Genomic DNA, 20,494 nt, shown 5'->3' on the forward strand with positions numbered 1-20,494 from the left:
GAGCCGAGTACATCTGAGATACTTTAACTTTACTCAGTTGGGTGAATTTCACTTTGCTCCTGTGAATGTCTGGGATTTGGACGGCGTGCGAACAACGACGCGAAATCACACGTTTCAATTTGAAATATGTCTGTTTTCTCACATGTCGACCGGCTGTGAGAAGCGGATCTTTGACTAAAAGATGGCGGTGAACATCTGGGATTTGAACCCGAAATCTCTTACATTTCAATTGTGAAAACTCCTAAGCAAGAATCATACCCCGAGACCAACGAGCCACATAGAGCAAGGAGCGCAGCGCTCAGCTTCTGACGGTAGTGAAGAAAGCTATGCCGCCTATCGTGCTTGTGCTGTCGCTCAGAGACCTATCTAATTAGTCCACCTCTCCATCGTCCTACTAATATTTTCCCTTTGATGAATAAACTATTAATGTGAGACATGACTGAACAAACTGCAGCATCCTTGTCAGTAAAAGCAAAATTTGTCCAAGAGGTTAAATGTGATTGACAAACCAACAAGAGGGTTCAAATGTTCAACACAACAACGAGCAGAACGAGATTTGAACCCACGCCTGCATAGCGCCATGGATTAGTAGTCCATCGCCTTAAGTTCTCCGCCACCTCTCTTCTAGTTACACCGCGTCAGCCATTCAAGCTCCTGTTTTTTGCATCCAAACAGAAGTAACGTGCAACAAAGGTCCACTTGACCGCTTGTTCTGCCCGTGCAAACAGATCGACAATGATGAAAAAGATGGCATCAGCTTCTTGCAGCATACTGCCTTCCTTTATTTCAGATGAGTGACTGGACCACAAGGTCGGTTTTCCGAAAGATTAACAACAGAATATGTAAAATTTCGCGGGCCGACTTAATTGAAAGCGGCAAGATTCGAAACTGCAACCCTTTGATGACGTCGTGGGCAGAATCGGAATCAAATTCCTTATCGATTAGGCCACGAGCCCTGCGCAAAATTTGCTGTTGTGTATATTGGGAGCAAATTCGGGGCAACATCTATATCAAGGAGTGGATTTAGGAAAAGAGGAGCATATTTCGAGTAAATGAACAGATGCGATGCGATCTGGGTGCGCACCGGCGCAGTAACCCCACTGTAACTGGAATCACAACAGATTAACAATTCGTTCATCGCAAATGAAATCGCACTCCTTTTCAAAATATACAGGATGATCCGGGATTATGAGAAAATCCGTTTTAAAGGGACAGATTATGAACCGGAACTGACAACCATCCCGTTTTAACAGACACAAAATGATCCGGGACTGCAAGTACATCCCTTTTGCACAGATGCAGAATGATCCTTGACTGACAGCAGTTCCCTTTTAAAAGATAAAAGTGAGATTTCCATCATCCCTGAAGGTAATTATGTAGTGCGTGGGTGTGCGTGGGGCTCAGGACCACGCGGGGCTGGGACGGTTATTGAAGCCACCGGTGATAGACAGGCAGGAAAGAGGGAGGGAAATAAAATAAACAATTAAAAAAGATATATATTTAACATTTTAAGAAAATAAATCAATTTAAATTTTATTTAAAATTTTTTTAACTTGATTTGAATAAATAAATTACACATTAATAACTTATATATTTTAGATTGAAATAAGGCTGTGTGTCTGAATGGATTCCATTGGAAATCAGGTGTTCAGTTAATGAATACACATACACACAGTATGCCCATGGTGGAAGACAAGCCACGAGAGAAGATTTGGTCTGTAATGGCGATCTTTTAAAGTGGCGTGTCCCTTTCTGCTGTTGTTCAGATATGCAATGGCAGGATCCGACAGCAGCTGCTTGTGCTGTGAAAGAGGTCAAAAGCAATAGAGCCCAATGAAGGCAGAACAGGAAAAGCACATTTATTGTGAAAGTTAAAAAGTAGGGATTTATACATTTTATATAAATATACATATATATATTGAAACATAATCAGTCAGTCAGTCATGTTTTGTCTTGTCTTGATTTGATTTTATTTGAATTTGAAAATAAGGGGGAGGAGGTCATCATGTCACACAGCCCACACACAAGTAATGGCAGAAATCGCTGTTTCTAACTTGTGTATTTTGCCTTCTTTCAGATATGGAATAGCAAAATCCGGCAGCAGATTCTTCTACTTTCAGACAGTCTTCGAAGGAGTGTTCAGTCAAATCAACATGGCATCAAGTTGCATGTAATGCCTTTTTTCACACATCACATGACATGTACAGGAAGATCGCACAGCACGTTTGTACTCGCTATCTCTCTTCTACACAAACTCACAAACAAACTAAAATTCCTGTATCCTCCAAAGGCAGTTTTTGAAATTTGAAATTTGAAATCCGGGACAGACAGCACATCCCTTTTAAACAAACAGAGAATGATCCGGGACTAATTCCACGCCCTTTTTAACAGACAGAGAATGTTCCGGGAGTGACAGCACTGATCCTTATAAGTGATAAAACTCAGCAGGTCGTGCATATTCCGTGGATGAAGAACCCGGTTTCATGTTCAGTCGGTTGATCATTCCGATGTTTTAGGAAAAAGTTAAAGATTACAGATTATTGCAACAACAGCAGCGCCTGGAAAAAATAGGCAGCGAGAAAGGACAAAGGGAAGGTCTGCGATAACATGGAGTGCAGGAGTGATTAAATAATAAATGGCATATAAGGAAATGGCAAAGTGGGTGGTAATCGGGCAATAAAGTAACAAAGGATGGTCCAGAGGAGTTGTTATTGGGAACAGCAGAACTATTACCAGCATTTGCTTCTCCAGACAATGGGAGCGGTGCTTATGGTCCAATTTTTTGAACGTGCTGTTGAGGATGGAAGGCTGTAAAATTCCTAATGTAAAGATAGTGCGCAAACCACTTTTAATCAAACCAGGCAGCTTGGCCACCCCGGATTGGTTTCCTGTACGGTTTGAATTCGGCAACCACGGAACTAATTCAAAAGCCAGCTTCTCACATCTTTTCAGCTCTAGAGAAAGCAGGACATGTAATGTATGTAATAACTGGATAGACTGAATACTGTAAACTAACACGGGTACAAACCTGGCTCTGCTTTATTAGGGCCCAAAGTGATTACATTATTTGATGGCTGGCCTTTTATACTTGCCGCGCACACATGTCCGTACAGCCCAATGACCTCCGACAGTGGCGCTACCTGTGGCTAGTAACCCCAAGCATACATACATGACAATATCCCCATTTAAGATATTAGTAACAGTCTTTTTACAAATTGAGACGGTCCGGGGCTTTCCGCTCCGGAGTTGATTGCCTCAGTTAAACTCCACCCGAGCGTTCTGAATCTTTTATAACGGGGGGTCTGGGTAGCCGATCTGATGGGAGTGACAATGACCATGTTAGGGATTGAAAGTCAAGATTCATTGATACAGTGGAGTCCTCTGATAACTGAGGGTGGGTTGGTTGGTCAATAATTGTGTCTTTCTCAGCCTGTTCAGTTTCATTCGAGTGCCTCAGGTTTATCTGATCAACATGTTTCCGGCATGTTTGGCCATTCTTGAGGTTGACAATAAACACTCTGTTCCCCTCGTTGGCCGTAACAGTACCGGCGATCCACTTAGGACCTTAATTTAGTACATACACAGGATCATTAACAGAAATGTAGCGTGACACAGCAGCGCGATCATGATACCACTGCTGACTTTGACGTCTGTATTCAACATGATCGTTCAAATCAGGATGGACCTGAGAGAGCTTGGTCTTGAGACCTCTCTTCATCAATAGTTCAGCAGGGTGGACCTCGGTAAGCGTGTGGGATCTTGTCCAGTAACTAAGCAGTTGGCATGATAAGCGAGTCTGCAATGAACCTTGAGTTACACGTTTCATACTCTGCTTGATGGTGTGGACAGCGCGATCTGCTTTACCATTAAATGCGGGTTTGAATGGTGCTGGCTTCACATGTTTGAAACCATTGAGTTACATGACACTCCAGACTACTGAAGCAAGGACTGCTGTCGGGTACAACGATGTCGGGCAGACCATGAGTGGCAAACATGACACGAAGGTTCTCAATGGTAGCTGTAGATGTACTGGATGACATGATTATACGCTCTATCCACTTGGAATATGCATCCACCAGAACTAAAAACATCTTTCCCAGGAAGTGACCTGCAAAATCGATGCGGATCCTGAACCATGGTTTAGATGGCCACGACCACAGACTCAGCGGCGATTCGGCTGGTGCTTTATTTAGCTGCATGCAAGTGTTGCACTGATGCAACACATGATTCCAGATCAGAGTCAATTCCAGGCCACCATACATGAGACCTGGCAATGGCTTTCATCATGAAAATACCAGGATGAGTGCTATGTAGATCATGTACAAATTTCTCTCTCCCTTTCTTAGGCATAACAGCACGATTACCCCACAGTAAACAATCTGACTGAATGGGTAGTTCGTCTTTTCGACGGTTGTAAGGTTTCGTCACATCACCCATTTGCTTGGGTATGGCAGACAAACCACCACGAAGTACACGTCGTTGAACAACCGATACTATCGGGTCCTGGCTGGTCCAGTTGTTAACTTGTTCAGCCGTGATAGGGGTTCATTCACTTTCAAAAGCATCCATAACTAACAGTAGATCTGCAGGTTGTGAGGTCTTCACCTCCAGTGTGGGCAACGGCAGACGACTCACTGCATCGGCACAATTCTCGGTGCCAGGTCTTTGGAGAATGGCATAATCATAGGCAGATAATGTCAGCGCCCACCTCTGGATGCGGGATGATGCATTGGTATTTATACCTTTGTTTTCCAAAAACAATGAAACGAGTGCATTGTGATCTGTTTCCAGTTCAAACCAAAGACCAAACAGGTACTGATGCATCTTTTTAACCCCATACACACAGGCTAATGCTTCTTTTTCTACCATGCTGTAAGCTCTTTCCGTCTTTGACAAACTTTTAAAAGCATATGCATCAGGTTGTAGTTTACCCGACTCATTGGCTTGTTGGAGCACGCAACCAACTTCATATGACGAAGCATCACAGGCCAATACTAGATGTTTACACGGATCATAATGTACCAGCAGTTTGTTAGAGAAAAGATTAGTAGCTTTCTCAAAAGCTCTAACTTGAGACGCACCCCAGTCGCAATTGTCGCCTTTTCTTAGCAGCATGTGTAGTGACTCTAATAAAGTGCTCAATCTAGGTAGGAAATTACCAAAGTAGTTGAGTAGACCAAGGAACGAGCGCACCTCCGTCACATTGTGAAGCTTGGGTCCTTTTTTGATGGCCTTGGTTTTCGTGTCTGTAGGCCTAATACCATCAGCAGCAATTTTCCTCCCCAGGGATTCGACTTCCGGTGCCATGAAGATGCACTTCGAACGTTTCAGCCTGAGTCCCACTTTGTCCAGACGATGCAGAACCTCTTCCAGGTTGTTCAGATGTTCGGCGGTATCACGATCTGTGATCACGATGTCATCTTGGAGAACGAAGGGTCTAGGGACGGACTTCAGTAGACTCTCCATGTTCCTCTGAAATATGGCCACAGCCGAGCGAATTTCGAAAGGCCACCAGTTGCAGCAAAACAGTCCTTTATGAGTGTTGATTCAAATAAGTTTCTTCGACGTCTCGACCAGCTCCTATATCATGTCGGCCGATGTCAGATCCAGTTTAGTGAATGACTTCCCCCCAGCTAACGTTTCAAACAGGTCATCAGCCTTCGGTAACGGGTATTGATCCTGTTTCAAAATTCGGTTGGTCATAACCTTGTAGTCTCCACAAATCCTGACAGTGCCATCACTGTTCAACACAGGAACAGTGGGGCTGGTCCATTTATTCAATTCGACCAGTGATATGACCCCTTCAAGCTGAAGTCTATCCAATTCGATTTCGCCATTCTCCCTCATCATGTTCAGCACCGCCCGTGCTTTATGATGTATGGATCTTGCATTTGAAACCGCGTGGATCTGCATCTTGGCTCCCGTGAAATTGCCGATGCCTGGTTTAAACAGTGAGGGGAACATGCTCAGCACTTGAACACATGGAGTATCATTCTCCGACGACAATGCTTTGATATCGTTCCAAATCCTTTTGATTTTTTTCTAGCCAATTTCTGCCGAACAGCATTGGACCATTGCCTGGAACAATCCATAATGGTAAATCATGAACCGTGATCATACAACACCTTGACTACTTCAATGCCAATCTGAGTTCTGAGTTATTTAGTCTACGTACGCAACTTGGCATTGACTGGACTCAGCTTAAGGCTCACAGTCTTAGTATCCCAAAGCTTGTCGAATGTCCTCTGGCTCATTATTGATTGAATTGTACCTGTTTCCAATTCCATCGGTACCAGCATACCGTTAAGTTTCACATTAATCATTATTGGTTGGCTCTTTGTTCGGAATGAATACATTCCATACACTTCCTTCTCTGGTATCTCGGATTGCATATACGGGTCCGCACGATACTGGCCATCAACCTCCACTTGGTATGTCGCAGCACGCTTGCTCAGTTGCGGACCCATGCGCTGGAGATGCCCCAGTCTCGAACAGCGTTTACAAATATACTGTTTAAACCGGCAATGATGAGGACAATGATTGCCCCCACAGCACCAACACAGTGAAATCGGACTCATTCCCATTGGCAGACTTCGGGCAGCCACAGGTTTTGCATACGCAGTCGAGTAGGCCCTGCAATATGCAGTTCTGCCAAACGACGATACAATGTTGTTTACAGTACTTGCCAAGTTCCAATTTTTCGATGATATCTGCTTTAAATTTTTGTCCATCGTCATGCATGCCTGGGCAACTGTGATGGCCTTGCTCAAATCCAGCGTCTCCGCCGCCAGTAGTTGATGCTGGTTCACTTCTTGGTTGATGCCGATTACAAGGAAGTCTCGCAGATTGTCTCCCAACCCATTTTCGAACTTACACGGTGCAGCTAGACGTCTTAGGTCAGCAACGAATTCCGACACATCCTGGCCCTCAGAACAAATATGCTTGTAGAATCGATATTCAAAAGGGATTCAAATTCCTGGGGCATTGGAACCGGTTCTGGAGGAGCTGTTACAAGTTCAAACCGATGGTCTGCACCTGTGCAGGACCAGAACTAATGTCTGAGGGGGAGTGTTTGCTAGTGCTGTTGGGGAGGAGTTAAACTAATATGGCAGGGGGATGGGAACCAATGCAGGGAGACAGAGGGAAACAAAAAGGAGTCAGAAGCAAAAGACAGAAAGGAGATGAGGAAAAGTGGAGGGCAGAGAAAGCCAAGGCAAAGAACAAAAAGGGCCACTGTACAGCAAAATTCTAAAAGGACAAAGGGTGTTAATAAAACAAGCCTGAAGGCTTTGTGTATTAATGCAAGGAGTATCCGTATAAGTTGGATGAATTAACTGTGCAAATAGATGTTAATAAATATGATGTGATTGGGATTACGGAGACGTGGCTCCAGGATGAACAGAGCTGGGAACTCAACATCCAGGGGTATTCAACATTCAGGAAGGATAGAATAAAAGGAAAAGGAGGTGGGGTAGCATTGCTGGTTAAAGAGGAGACCAATTGAACAAGTACTTTGGTTCGTATTCACGAAGGAGGACATCAACAACCTTCCGGATATAAAAGGGGTCAGAGGGTCTAGTAAGGAGGAGGAACTGAGGGAAAACCTTTTAGTCGGGATGTTGTGTTGGGGAAATTGATGGATTGAAGGCCGATAAATCCCCAGGGCCTGATGGACTGCATCCCAGACTGCAATAGTTAGGAAGGACATTAGCTTGAATGATGTGGAATCTATATGGGTAGAGCTGCAGAACACCAAAGGGCAAAAAACGTTAGTGGGCGTTGTGTACAGACCTCCAAACAGTAGTAGTGATGTTGGGGAGGGCATCAAAAAGGAAATTAGGGGTGCATGCAATAAGGGTGCAGCAACTATAATGGGTGACTTTAATATGCATATAGATTGGGCTAACCAAACTGGAAGCAATACGGTGGAGGAGGATTTCCTGGAGTGCATAAGGGATGGTTTTCTAGACCAATATGTCGAGGAACCAACTAGAGGGGAGGCCATCTTATACTGGGTGTTGTGTAATGAGAGAGGATTAATTAGCAATCTAGTTGTGCGAGGCCCCTTGGGGAAGAGTGACCATAATATGGTGGAATTCTGCATTAGGATGGAAAATGAAACAGCTAATTCAGAGACCATGGTCCAGAACTTAAAGAAGGGTAACTTTGGAGGTATGAGGCGTGAATTGGCTAGGATTGATTGGCGAATGATACTTAAGGGGTTGACTGTGGATGGGCAATGGCAGACATTTAGAGACCGCATGAATGAACTACAACAATTGTATATTCTTGTCTGTCGTAAAAATAAAAAAGGAAAGGTGGCTCAACCGTGGTTATCAAGGGAAATCAGGGATAGTATTAAAGCCAAGAAAGTGGCATACAAATTCGCCAGAAATAGCAGCGAACCCGGAGACTGGGAGAAATTTAGAACTCAGCAGAGGAGGACAAAGGGTTTGATTAGGGCTGGGAAAATGGAGTACTAGAAGAAGCTTGCAGGGAACATTAAGATGGATTGTAAAAGTTTCTATAGATATGTAAAGAGAAAAAGGTTAGTAAAGACAAATATAGGTCCCCTGCAGTCAGAATCATGGGAAGTCATAATGGGGAACAAAGAAATGGCGGACCAATTGAACAAGTACTTTGGTTCGGTATTCACTAAGGAGGATACTAACAACCTTCCGGATATAAAAGGTGTCAGAGGGTCTAGTAAGGAGGAGGAACTGAGGGAAATCCTTATTAGTCGGGAAATTGTGTTGGGGAAATTGATGGGATTGAAGGCCGATAAATCCCCATGGCCTGATGGACTGCATGCCAGAGTACTTAAGGAGGTGGCCTTGGAAATAGCGGATGAATTGACAGTCATTTTCCAACATTCCATTAACTCTGGATCACTTCCTATCGAGTGGAGGTTAGCCAATGTAACACTACTTTTAAAAAAAGGAGGGAGAGGGAAAACAGGGAATTATAGACCGGTCAGCCTAACATCGGTCGTGGGTAAGATGAAGGAATCCAATATTAAGAGGTCATAGCAGCGCATTTGGAAAGAGGTGACACGATAGGTCCAAGTCAGCATGGATTTATGAAAGGGAAATCATGCTTGACAAATCTTCTGGAATTTGTTGAGGATGTTTCCAGTAGAGTGGACAAAGGAGAACCAGTTGATGTGGTTTATTTGGACTTTCAGAAGGTTTTCGACAAGATCCCACACAAGAGATTAATGTGCAAAGTTAAAGCACATGGGATTGGGGGTAGTGTGCTGACATGGATTGAGAACTGGTTGTCAGACAGGAAGCAAAGAGTAGGAATAAATGGGTACTTTTCAGAATGGCAGGCAGTGACTAGTGGGGCACCGCAAGGTTCTGTGCTGGGGCCCCAGCTGTTTACACTATACATTAATTATTTAGACGAGGGGATTAAATGTAGTATCTCCAAATTTGCGGATGACGCTAAGTTAGGTGGCAGTGTGAGCTGCGAGGAGGATGCTATGAGGCTGCAGAGCGACTTGGTTAGGTTAGGTGAGTGGGAAAATGCATGGCAGATGAAGTATAATGTGGATAAATGTGAGGTTATCCACTTTGGTGGTAAAAACAGAGAGACAGACTATTATCTGAATGATGACAGATTAGGAAAAGGGGAGGTGCAACGAGACCTGGGTGTCATGGTACATCAGTCATTGAAGGTTGGCATGCAGGTACAGCAGGCGGTTAAGAAAGCAAATGGCATGTTGGCCTTCATCACGAGGGGAGTTGAGTACAGGGGCAGGGAGGTGTTTCTACAGTTGTACAGGGCTTTGGTGAGGCCACACCTGGAGTATTGTGTACAGTTTTGGTCTCCTAATCAGAGGAAGGACATTCTTGCTATTGAGAGAGTGCAGCGAAGGTTCACCAGACTGATTCCCAGGATGGCGGGACTGACCTATCAAGAAAGACTGGATCAACTGGGCTTGTATTCACTGGAGTTCAGAAGAATGAGAGTGGACCTCATAGAAACGTTTAAAATTCTGATGGGTTTCGACAGGTTGGATGCAGGAAGAATGTTCCCAATGTTGGGGAAGTCGAGAACCAGGGGTCACAGTCGAAGGATAAGGGGTAAGCCATTTAGAACCGAGATGAGGAGAAACCTCTTCACCCAAAGTGTGGTGAACCTATGGAATTCTCTACCACAGAGAGTTGTTGAGGCCAATTCACTCAATATATTCAAAAAGGAGTTAGATGTAGTCCTTACTACTAGGGGGATCAAGGGGTATGGCGAGAAAGCAGGAATGGGGTACTGAAGTTGCATGTTCAGCCATGAACTCATTGAATGGCGGTGCTGGCTAGAAGGGCCGAATGGCCTACTCCTGCACCTATTTACTATGTTTATATGTTTCTATGATATCGAGAGATTTTGATGCCTTCTTCTGGTCTGAGATGGTCACGTTCCATAGCACACAATTCCCATAGTCCTTGTCCGTTGGACTTGCAGGCGAGAGAAGATTCTTTATGATTCCCTATTTTCAGACCGCAAACCGGGAGCATGACTGTCCTGCGCCTAACTGTGTCAGTGGGTCCCTCAATTTTGTTGGCCACGAAGTACTGGTCTAGGGGAGCTACAAAATCTGCCCAGTCATCTCCGTCCACGAATCTCTCCAGAATTCCAATTGTGCTCATTTTTGCATGTAAAGGTTCTTAAGTTACCTCGTCGCCAATTGTAATGTATGTAATAACTCGATAAACTGAATACTGTAAACTAACAAAGGTACAAATCTGACTCTGCTTTATTAGGGCCCAAAGTGAATACATTACATGATAGCTTGCCTTTTATGTCTGGGTCGCACACACGTGCGCATGGCCCAATGACGTCTGGCAGTGGCGCCACCTGGTGGCTAGTAACCCCAAGCATACATGCATGACAGGACACACTCAGATTCGGGCAGAGTGCGTTTCACGATGACGTGGAATTTGACGCTCTTCTTAATTAAGGTGAGCACATGCGTGCAAAAAGGAAAATATACTGATCAAGTTTTGGCCTGAATCGAACACGGGTTTAGATTGTCCAATGAGACATCGAGCTGAGTACATCTGGGATTCTTTAACTTTACTCAGCTGGGTGAATTTCACTTTGCTCCTGTGAAGTTCTGGGATTTAGACGCTGTGAGAACAACGGCGCGATATCGCATGTTTTAATTTGAAATATTTCTGCTTTCTGCCATGTGAGAAGCGGATATTTGACTGAAAGGTGGCGGGACTCGTCCTGGATTTGAACTCGTGACATCTCGCATTTCTACTGTAAAAATCCCGAAGCGAGAATCATAGTCCTAGACTAATGAGCTGCCGACCTCGGGCATTCATCTCTTCGAATCTGACGGTAGATACCATATCCATTAGGCTATGCACCACTGCCATCCGCACACCATTTGTTCTTGGTTTTATTGGGAGCAAATTCGGGGCAACAGCTGTATCAAGTAGTGGATTTAGGAAAAGATGAGCATATTTCGAGTAAATGAACAGATGTGCTGTGGTCTGGATGCGCACCGTCGCAGGGAAACCCAATGTAACTTGGAAAACAAGTTTAACAATTCATCACAGCTGAAGTCCCACTCTTTTTAAAAATATACCGAATGATCCGGGATCATGAGAAAACCCGTTTTAGCGGGATAGATTATGAACCGGAACTGACAACCTTCCCGTTTACACAGATGCAGAATGAACCTTAACTGACAGCACATCCATTTTAAAAGAATAAAGTGAGATTTCCATCATCCCAAAAGGTAACTGTGCAGTGCGTGAGTGAGCGTGGAGCTCAGGACCACGTGTGGCTGGGATGTTTATTGAAAGCCCAGGTAATAGACAGGCAGTCAGGGGAGAGGGAAGTAAAACCAAACCATAAAAAAGCCAATTTAAAAAAAATATATTTACATTTAACATTTTTACAAATTACATTTTATTAAAAAATAAATTTGATTGGTGCTAAATAAGGAAATAATTAATTCATAATCTATTTATTTTTTGATTGAACGAAGGCTGTGTGTCTGGATGCATAGCATTGGAACTCAGTGGATGCAGGCAGTAAATCCCCACAGAAGTAGGATTTTACAATCCCACTATAGTAAGACCCTGGCAGTAGTCAAAATAGGTCAGTGGCAAACCTGACTGCCCTAGCAACAGGAGGAAAGAGATATCACGTACACAGTTCCACGAAATCACATGGGGCAGGATGTCCAGCTTTGAGAACGTAAAACCACAGTCGTCTGCGTCTGCGAGTCGTGCACTTCACAATGTCATACACATTGTGGTTGAGACGTAGAAGCCACACAATTCGAGTGAACATGTATTAATACACTGTCCACACGATGTTTTAGATGTAACGTTAACTGTCATGAAACCTTACGGTAATGCGGAGACAGGTTTGTCCCTGTCCAAAATAGTTCAATGTAGCTGCATAATTGAAGCAACAGTGTTATCTTTGGGCAGAGTTAGTTGTGGAAACGCCTGAGTAAGGACCCAGCAAGGTCGCTCTCCCCTGCAGGTATAGGAACAAACGATTCTTTGACTTTTAACAGACTTCGAGTCGTGCATCCATTTGTTACACTACATCAAATGGCGTAGTCGGCAGGATAACTCCTGGGAGACCAACAGACGACCATTGACAGATCATACCTGAGTTAGTATTTTAAACTACCACTCTAAAGATCCGTTGTAATCTGTGACGGGACATGTCGGTCAACTAGGGAATCCCAACATAGAGAAGTCTGTGAAAGAATAAAGACTCATGATAAAATAAGTTTGTTTGTGATGTGTATTTGGTGGTGTCTGGTTTACACGTGAAACTACGAATATTATAATGTTTGCTTAAAGAATTTGTAGAGAATTGTTGTTGCGGTATTTGCCGGCAAGATTGTATGAGGATAAGAGGTGCATAGATATTGAAGGGGGCATATATCTTGGATATATATGCGTACAATGGACAGTATTAGAGATAGTGGTCCAACTGTGGTCTATTAAGGGCTGCCTGACATGGACATTGATAATACTGTCTCAGAAGTAGGCAGATAATTGTTATCCGTCTTTCAGTTCAGTCATTGGGAATCACCGACAGTGATAAAATAGAGTGGGGGCCCGAAGGGTCGTTCACTATGTTTTACGCTGATGACCGCCAGGGATTAATAGACAAAATGAGAAAGGATGCACAGGATCCGCCTCAGGAGCCACCAGTTCAGAAAGAATGGTGGCAGAAAGAAAAACGGAAAAAGGCAACAAAAGCTCGTATAATTATAGCACGGCAATTAATTAAAAACAAAGAACTGACTAAACTAAGAATAGAAGAACTTAAGAAATTAAGAGAGGAAATTAAGAAATTAAAGGAAATGTTAGAGGAACGTAGAAAATTTGGAGGGGAATACATGGAAGAAAACACGGATGTGCCCCGCCATATAGAGAAGTCAGAGCGACATCAAGTGATGAGGAGGAACAGGCACCTCTGGCGCCTAACAGAACCTGGCTAAATCATCAGGGAAATATAAAGGCAACATATACAGCCATCACCTCATTAGAGAAACAGGGAATTATCAAGGACATACCTCCTTTAAAGGCCCGTCACGGAAATATAGATTTCTGGGGCCAGTTAAAGGAGATCTCAGAAATACATGACATGCATGATCAAGATGTACATCAAATCGTACACCAAATAGATGGAATATCTTGACAGATGCTCAAAAGAATAGAGGATGGATTCCCGTGTATAAGGCTCAGGGTGACATAAGACAGCCGGCGTTAGAAGGTTTTATCCTGGCTGTTCAGACAGCTTAGGGAAACCCTGTGCCAAATTGGGGACCCATAATGTTAGTTAAACAAAAGAAAAATGAGAACAGTAATCAATATGGAGAAGATTGTGGACGGCGTTTCAGAAATACTCAGGACAGCCAGCGCCAAACGACGACACAGCATTTAGGAACGTGTTTAAAGGCCGGTTGTCCACAGAGCACCAGGAAATCCTAAAAATTGGGGTGATAGCCATCGACACATACGACAGCGTGATCATCTGGTAATGTCAAGTGGACAATGACTGTAATGCAAAACAGATAAAAATGGAATTGGCCACAGCTACAACCCCTGGGGGCCAGACTAAACAAGGGCCTCCAGTCTGTTATGGCTGCGGGTAAGTGGAACACATAAAAAAGGAATGTAGACAGAACCAACCCACCCGGCCGCCAGTCCAATGTAGTAATAGCCAACGGATTTTGGTCCATACCCCCAGGCAAAAGAACACCAGGATAAATTTGCCGTCCTGGTAGGCCAGTATACCTGGATACGGGTCCCACAAGGGTTCTACAATAGCCCGGCGATATTTCATCAGAATATGAGTCGAAACATAGAGAAGTTGGTCTGACACCATAGAGAAGCACAATACTGCAGTAATTAGACGACCTGCTGATTGTCTTAGAAGATGATATGGTTGTCACAGGATCCTAGAAGTCGTACAAGAAGCAGGGTTTAAGGTGCACCCCAAGAAGGCACAGATTAGATAAACCACAGTGCAGTACCTGGGACACGAGATATCCCAAGGAACTCAGACAATGTCTAATGACAGGAAAGAAGCTGTTAGAATTATGCCTCGACCAAAGAGAATCCAGGGAGTACGCAAAGTATTGGGTCTCTTTAATCACTGCAGGAACATTATACCTAACTTTGCGGCAATCGCAGAAGCCGTGCAGAAACTGGTAAAAGGGGAAAACCGTCCCTAGAGACCATTGAATGGGGTCCCGAGCAGGAGGTGGCACATGGACATCTGAAGAAAGGCTTAATGTCCGCCCCAGGATTGGGAATCCCGAATATGGACCTCCCTTTCTACATATACTGTGAGATCCTCGAAGGCTTTTATGGAGCCGTGGTAACACAAATGCATGGGGGCAGAATGAGACCCGTAGATTTCCATTCCACACAACCCAGCCGCGGGCCTGTCGGGATTGTGCCACATGGGCAGTCTAAGTCTAGGTCAGTGAACCTGTCGTCATGACAGGTGAGTTTGTCCTACACACAAAACAAACTGTGGTGGAAATGTTGAGTATTGAAAATCTCTGGACCATCTCCATCATCCGCCGAGCAAAGTGGTGAAAAAGCCTTATTACCACATGATGAATCAATAAAGATAGTCAGAGTCACCAGGGAGAACCCAGCGGAAGGAATCATGTCCAGGAGAGAACCCCACGAGTGCACTGCACTAGAATGGGAGGATTCCCCAGGAAACTTGAGCGAGGTAGCCCTTGAGAATCCGGGCGTCACGTTATATGTGGACAGTCTCGACGGTACGTAGATGGCCACCCCTGTACGGGATGGGTAGTAGTAGACCAACATCTACAGGTCGTGATGCAAGGAGCATTGGACGAAAGTCTCTCAGCTCAGGTGGCAGAATTGACCACGCTGACCGAGGCCCTGTTGTTAGCAGAAGGGAAAACAGTCAACATATATAGAGATAGTAGATATGCCTTTGGGGTGGTGCATGACTATATGGTCGCCTAAGGGAGACGAGGATTCATTACCTCAAGCGGCGAGACTATCAAACTTCATGACCAAATAAAATGTCTGTTAGATATTGCAAGTAAACACATCAAAGCGGCTGTGATTAAGGTGAAAGCCCACCAACAATTGGTCGACGACATTCAGTGAGGAAATGAAGCCACAGATAACGACGCCCGCGAGATGGTCACATCTGCAGTAGCAGAAATAGAATCAGTCTGCAGTGTTAGCACAGAGGAAGACATAAACATAATAAAATTTCACGCAGACATGAGCAATGGGGAAAAGACAGAATGGAAAAGGAAGGGAGAAATGCTAGGCCCGGACTCCATATAGAGAAAGGATGGAAAGGTATTAGCTCCTCCTGCATAAAGAAGATGCTCCAGGAATTACACCATGGTATTAATCACGCCTGGCTTGACGCTATGATAACAAGTACCTACCGAGATTAGTGGTGGCCAGGAATGGAACACGACATTGCTAAGTATTGTCAGCAATGCATTACATGTGCCCACCATAACCCCGGAAAGGACATAAAAATAAACATGGCCCATCGGTCACGCCCACAGGGATCACGCAAGAATATATAAATTGATTTTACAGCGCCACTGCCAAACTCTCGAGGAAGAAAATAATGTCCATTGATAATAGATTTGTTCACACGGTGAGTGGAAGCATTTGCTACCCGAAACTCGACAGCGCCAATTGTAGCAAGAATAATCGCAGAAGAGGTAATTCCCCGCTGGGTAATTGTCACTCAAATCGACTCTGATCAAGGAACCCATTTTACGGGGCAAGTAGTAAAGTTATTGTGCACCACATTAGACATCAAACATAAATTTCACATCTCTTACCATCCCCAGAGTTCTGGGGTGGTGGAACGGATGAACCGCACTATAAAAACAGACCTGGTCAAGGCCATCCAGGAGACTAGACAGGCCTGGCCTGAACTGTTACCTGCCATATTAATGAGGCTGAGAGCAACTCAGAACCGTACAATGGATCTAACCCCATACGAACTCATGCAGGTAGGGCCATGAGGCTAACCGAGGGAGTAATTGCACAGGGAGTGGACCTGGGTCTATTAAGGGACCGCAGTCTAAGATATGTACTGGAACTGAGTAAACAGTTAAAAGGCATGAGACATAAAATTGGGTAATAGCAGGTTGATAGGGACCAGGATGGGGATTTAAAATTACCGGCAGACGTGCCATAGATAAGAGAAAAGATAATGGTAAAAGGGTTACCAGGCCGAACGGGATTAGCCGCGCGGTGCTCCGGCCAATATGAGGTACTCATAATTGGCGACATATGTGCATGTGTAGATATTAAGGGCGTCAGGCGGTGGAAACATTGGTCCCAGTTGAAAAGACACACTGACATGTAATGGATAGTTCAAGGGCTTCGACACCTTTTCCTATTGACAGGATGACCTGCAGGATCGTGGTTCTGATAATACTTTGGACCCACGGAACATAACACCTTCTGAGAAATCGGCATTCAGAAGATCAGGGAGACTGGAATTACCAACAGGTCCTCATGGGAGACAGAATCAATCTGACTGGCATATTCCGGCGAGAGGGCGCAGGGACTCCCCTCGGATTAGGCCGAACGTTTTGCGGCTGTAATCGAACCAATCCACAATATCGGGTGTCGCAATAGGGTACAATAGGACCTTGTACATTGAATGTGATATCAATAGAATATAGACCAAATTCCGGACCTATCTGAGATGCGTACAGATTAAGTTCAATTATCTACCAGGGATGACACAGTTATTCGATGCCTGCAGAAACATATGGCCACGTGATAAATATATGTGGTGCTTTTGAAAGGAGGGTAGCCACAGTGGTATCAATATAGATATCACATCAGACATCGTGAGAGATTGTGCCCCATCCCCGCAATCCATACCGATGGACCTTCGAGCGGAGGGTCTTGTGTGTGGAGGGGATCCAGTTGTATGATAATGTACACACGAGATACTCCCGGTAATAGTCCACTTAACTGACCTGAACTTACCGGAGAAATGCGATCCCAGGGTAAGGGCCCTGTCTACCAGAATGTTGGATATTGTGCTCAGGGAAGCTACGCACGCCTCAGGGGCCTCCCAATACAGAGGGCACAGGGGGATCCGCCGCCACAAGCGAGGATTAGTCACTGACATACAGTTTGGAATAAATACTGGCACACCCTTGTAAATGCCGTGGACATCCAATCCTTGAAAGCAAGCTCAGAAAGCCTTAAGGAGACCATGCGTATTCTGCTCCAGAGTACCTGGGTGACGCCAGGACGGGAGTAGTCTTGGGACAGCAGACCTCTAAGGTATTATTACAGGTACTTACGATACTAGAGGGTCATGCTGCCACTGTTAACCATTTAATTGACAGAGAATACAAGGACGCGAGCGATCGGGTGAAACGGGACATTTGTCATGCATATGGGGGATGAATGATAGGACAAGTCAGTCACACCTGGACCAGATGCAGGCAGGCAGGGTCCCCGACTGTATCAACTTCACTCACCTAATATAGGATTGATCAGGAAAAGGGACTACTTGTGGTACTACCCAATGGATCATTATGCGATCAAAAGAAACGGAACCATCAGCGGGGTCTCATTGACTGGGTGCCGCGGGGAAGGGAGCCTGATGATCTTTCCACATCCGGTGGGACAAGGTATTAAGGATGCGGGTTCAATCAGACTATCGGATGTGTGCTGGAAATATGTCCAACGGAATATGAACCTATCCATCTTACCGGGGGAAATTGCACAGTAACAACCCAACGGATGTACGACTATGGCATAAATATCACTGACCCCAACTTCTGCTTTACACCGAGCCTAACCGTGACCACCGGGCATGCATGGAAGACGTACATTCACGCATGAAAATTGTCACCCAGAACCTAACAGACGAGATAAGAGCGGACCTGGGGCTACACGATGAACCCCTTGCAGCGCCCATCACGCATCTTCCAGATGATCTAAAGAACCTCAGGAATCCTTTACAGAGAACATTAAACAGTATCACCTCCGAAAACAAGAATTACAAGAGCTAGACAAAGAGATTGAAACTGAAATCCATAAGATCCCGTGGTACCAACAAGCCTGGAATTGGGGCTTAAACGTAAACATCCACACTTGAATTCGCATTATCCCACATGTATTGGTGGCATTACAGGTGGTTTTGGCTTTTTGCTGGTTGGTGATGATATGCACCACTTATTCGAAGCAAAGAAATAAAAAGAAAGCTGAAACTATAGTTAACGAACAAGCAAAGCTACTTAAAGTTGTTATTTAGGCCTTAAAAAGCAGTGGACCTCCGCACTACACAAGGGGGCGGGACATGCAAGTAAGGAAAGATAGTAGGTAGTAGTTGTCTCCTTGGTAGGTTAGCCAAGAGCCAAAATGGGAGATTGAAATCGGATTTTAGAATTCCACTGTAGTAAGACCCTGGCAATTGCAAATTAGGTAAGCAGCAAACCCAACTGCCCCAGCAACAGCAGGTATAGGCTGTAATAACGAACATCACATAAACAGGTCCAAGAAATCGCACGAGACAGGATATTCAGCTGAGTTGTGCGCTTCCCTGTAACTGTCATAGTCCTTGTGGTTGAGATGTACAAACCAAACAATTCAAGTGAACTTGTTAACACAATGTTTTTAGCTGCAATGTTAAATGTCATGAACCTTGCGGTCGGGCCGCGCAGGTGTGTCTCTGACCGAAATATTTCAATGTAGCTGTATAATTGAAGCAATAATTTTATGTTCGACGAGAGTGAGTGTGGATTGGCCTGAGTAAGGACACGGCTATGTCGCTCTTCCATGCAGGTATAGGGAATAAACGATTATTTGACTTTCAACAGACTTCGAGTGTGTATTCATTTGGTAAAATACATCAGCGCTATCCCACCTCCTTTCCCTTTCTACCTGTCCTTCTGAAATATCAAGTAACCCTAAATATTCAGTTCCCAGCCTTGGCCACCTTGCAACCACATCTCTGTGATGACTATCACGTCATACCCATTTATTTTAATTTGTGCCGCCACATGCCTCACGGTAATACTCTGATAAACACCACTCCCCTCACTGTAAACAATGATATAACCTCTCCCCTCACTGTAACAATGATATACCCACACCCCCCACTGCAACACACTGTTATACGCCCAAACCACTCACTGCAACACTCTGATAAACACCAATCCCCTCACTGTAACCAATGATATAACCACTCCCCTCACTGTGACCAATGATATAACCTCTCCCCTCACTGTGACCAATGATATAACCTCTCCCCTCACTGAGACCAATGATATAACCTCTCCCCTCACTGTAACCAATGATATAACCACTCCCCTCACTGTAACCAATGATATAACTTCTCCCCTCACTGTAACCAATGATATAACCTCTCCCCTCACTGTAACCAATGATATAACCTCTCCCCTCACTGTGACCAATGATATAACCACTCCCCTCACTGTAACCAATGATATAACCTCTCCCCTCATTGTAACCAATGATATAACCTCTCCCCTCACTGTAACCAATGATATAACCTCTCCCCTCACTGTGACCAATGATATAACCACTCCCCTCACTGTAACCAATGATATAACCTCTCCCCTCACTGTAACCAATGATATAACCACTCCCCTCACTGTAACCAATGATATAACCACTCCCCTCACTGTAACCAATGATATAACCTCTCCCCTCACTGTGACCAATGATATAACCACTCCCCTCACTGTGACCAATGATATAACCTCTCCCCTCACTGTAACCAATGATATAACCACTCCCCTCACTGTGACCAATGATATAACCTCTCCCCTCACTGTAACCAATGATATAACCACTCCCCTCACTGTGACCAATGATATAACCTCTCCCCTCACTGTAACCAATGATATAACCACTCCCCTCACTGTGACCAATGATATAACCTCTCCCCTCACTGCAACCAATAATATACCCACACCCCTCATTGC

Source organism: Pristiophorus japonicus, chromosome 9 (assembly GCF_044704955.1).
Source record: "Pristiophorus japonicus isolate sPriJap1 chromosome 9, sPriJap1.hap1, whole genome shotgun sequence".
Lineage (NCBI taxonomy): Eukaryota > Metazoa > Chordata > Chondrichthyes > Pristiophoridae > Pristiophorus > Pristiophorus japonicus.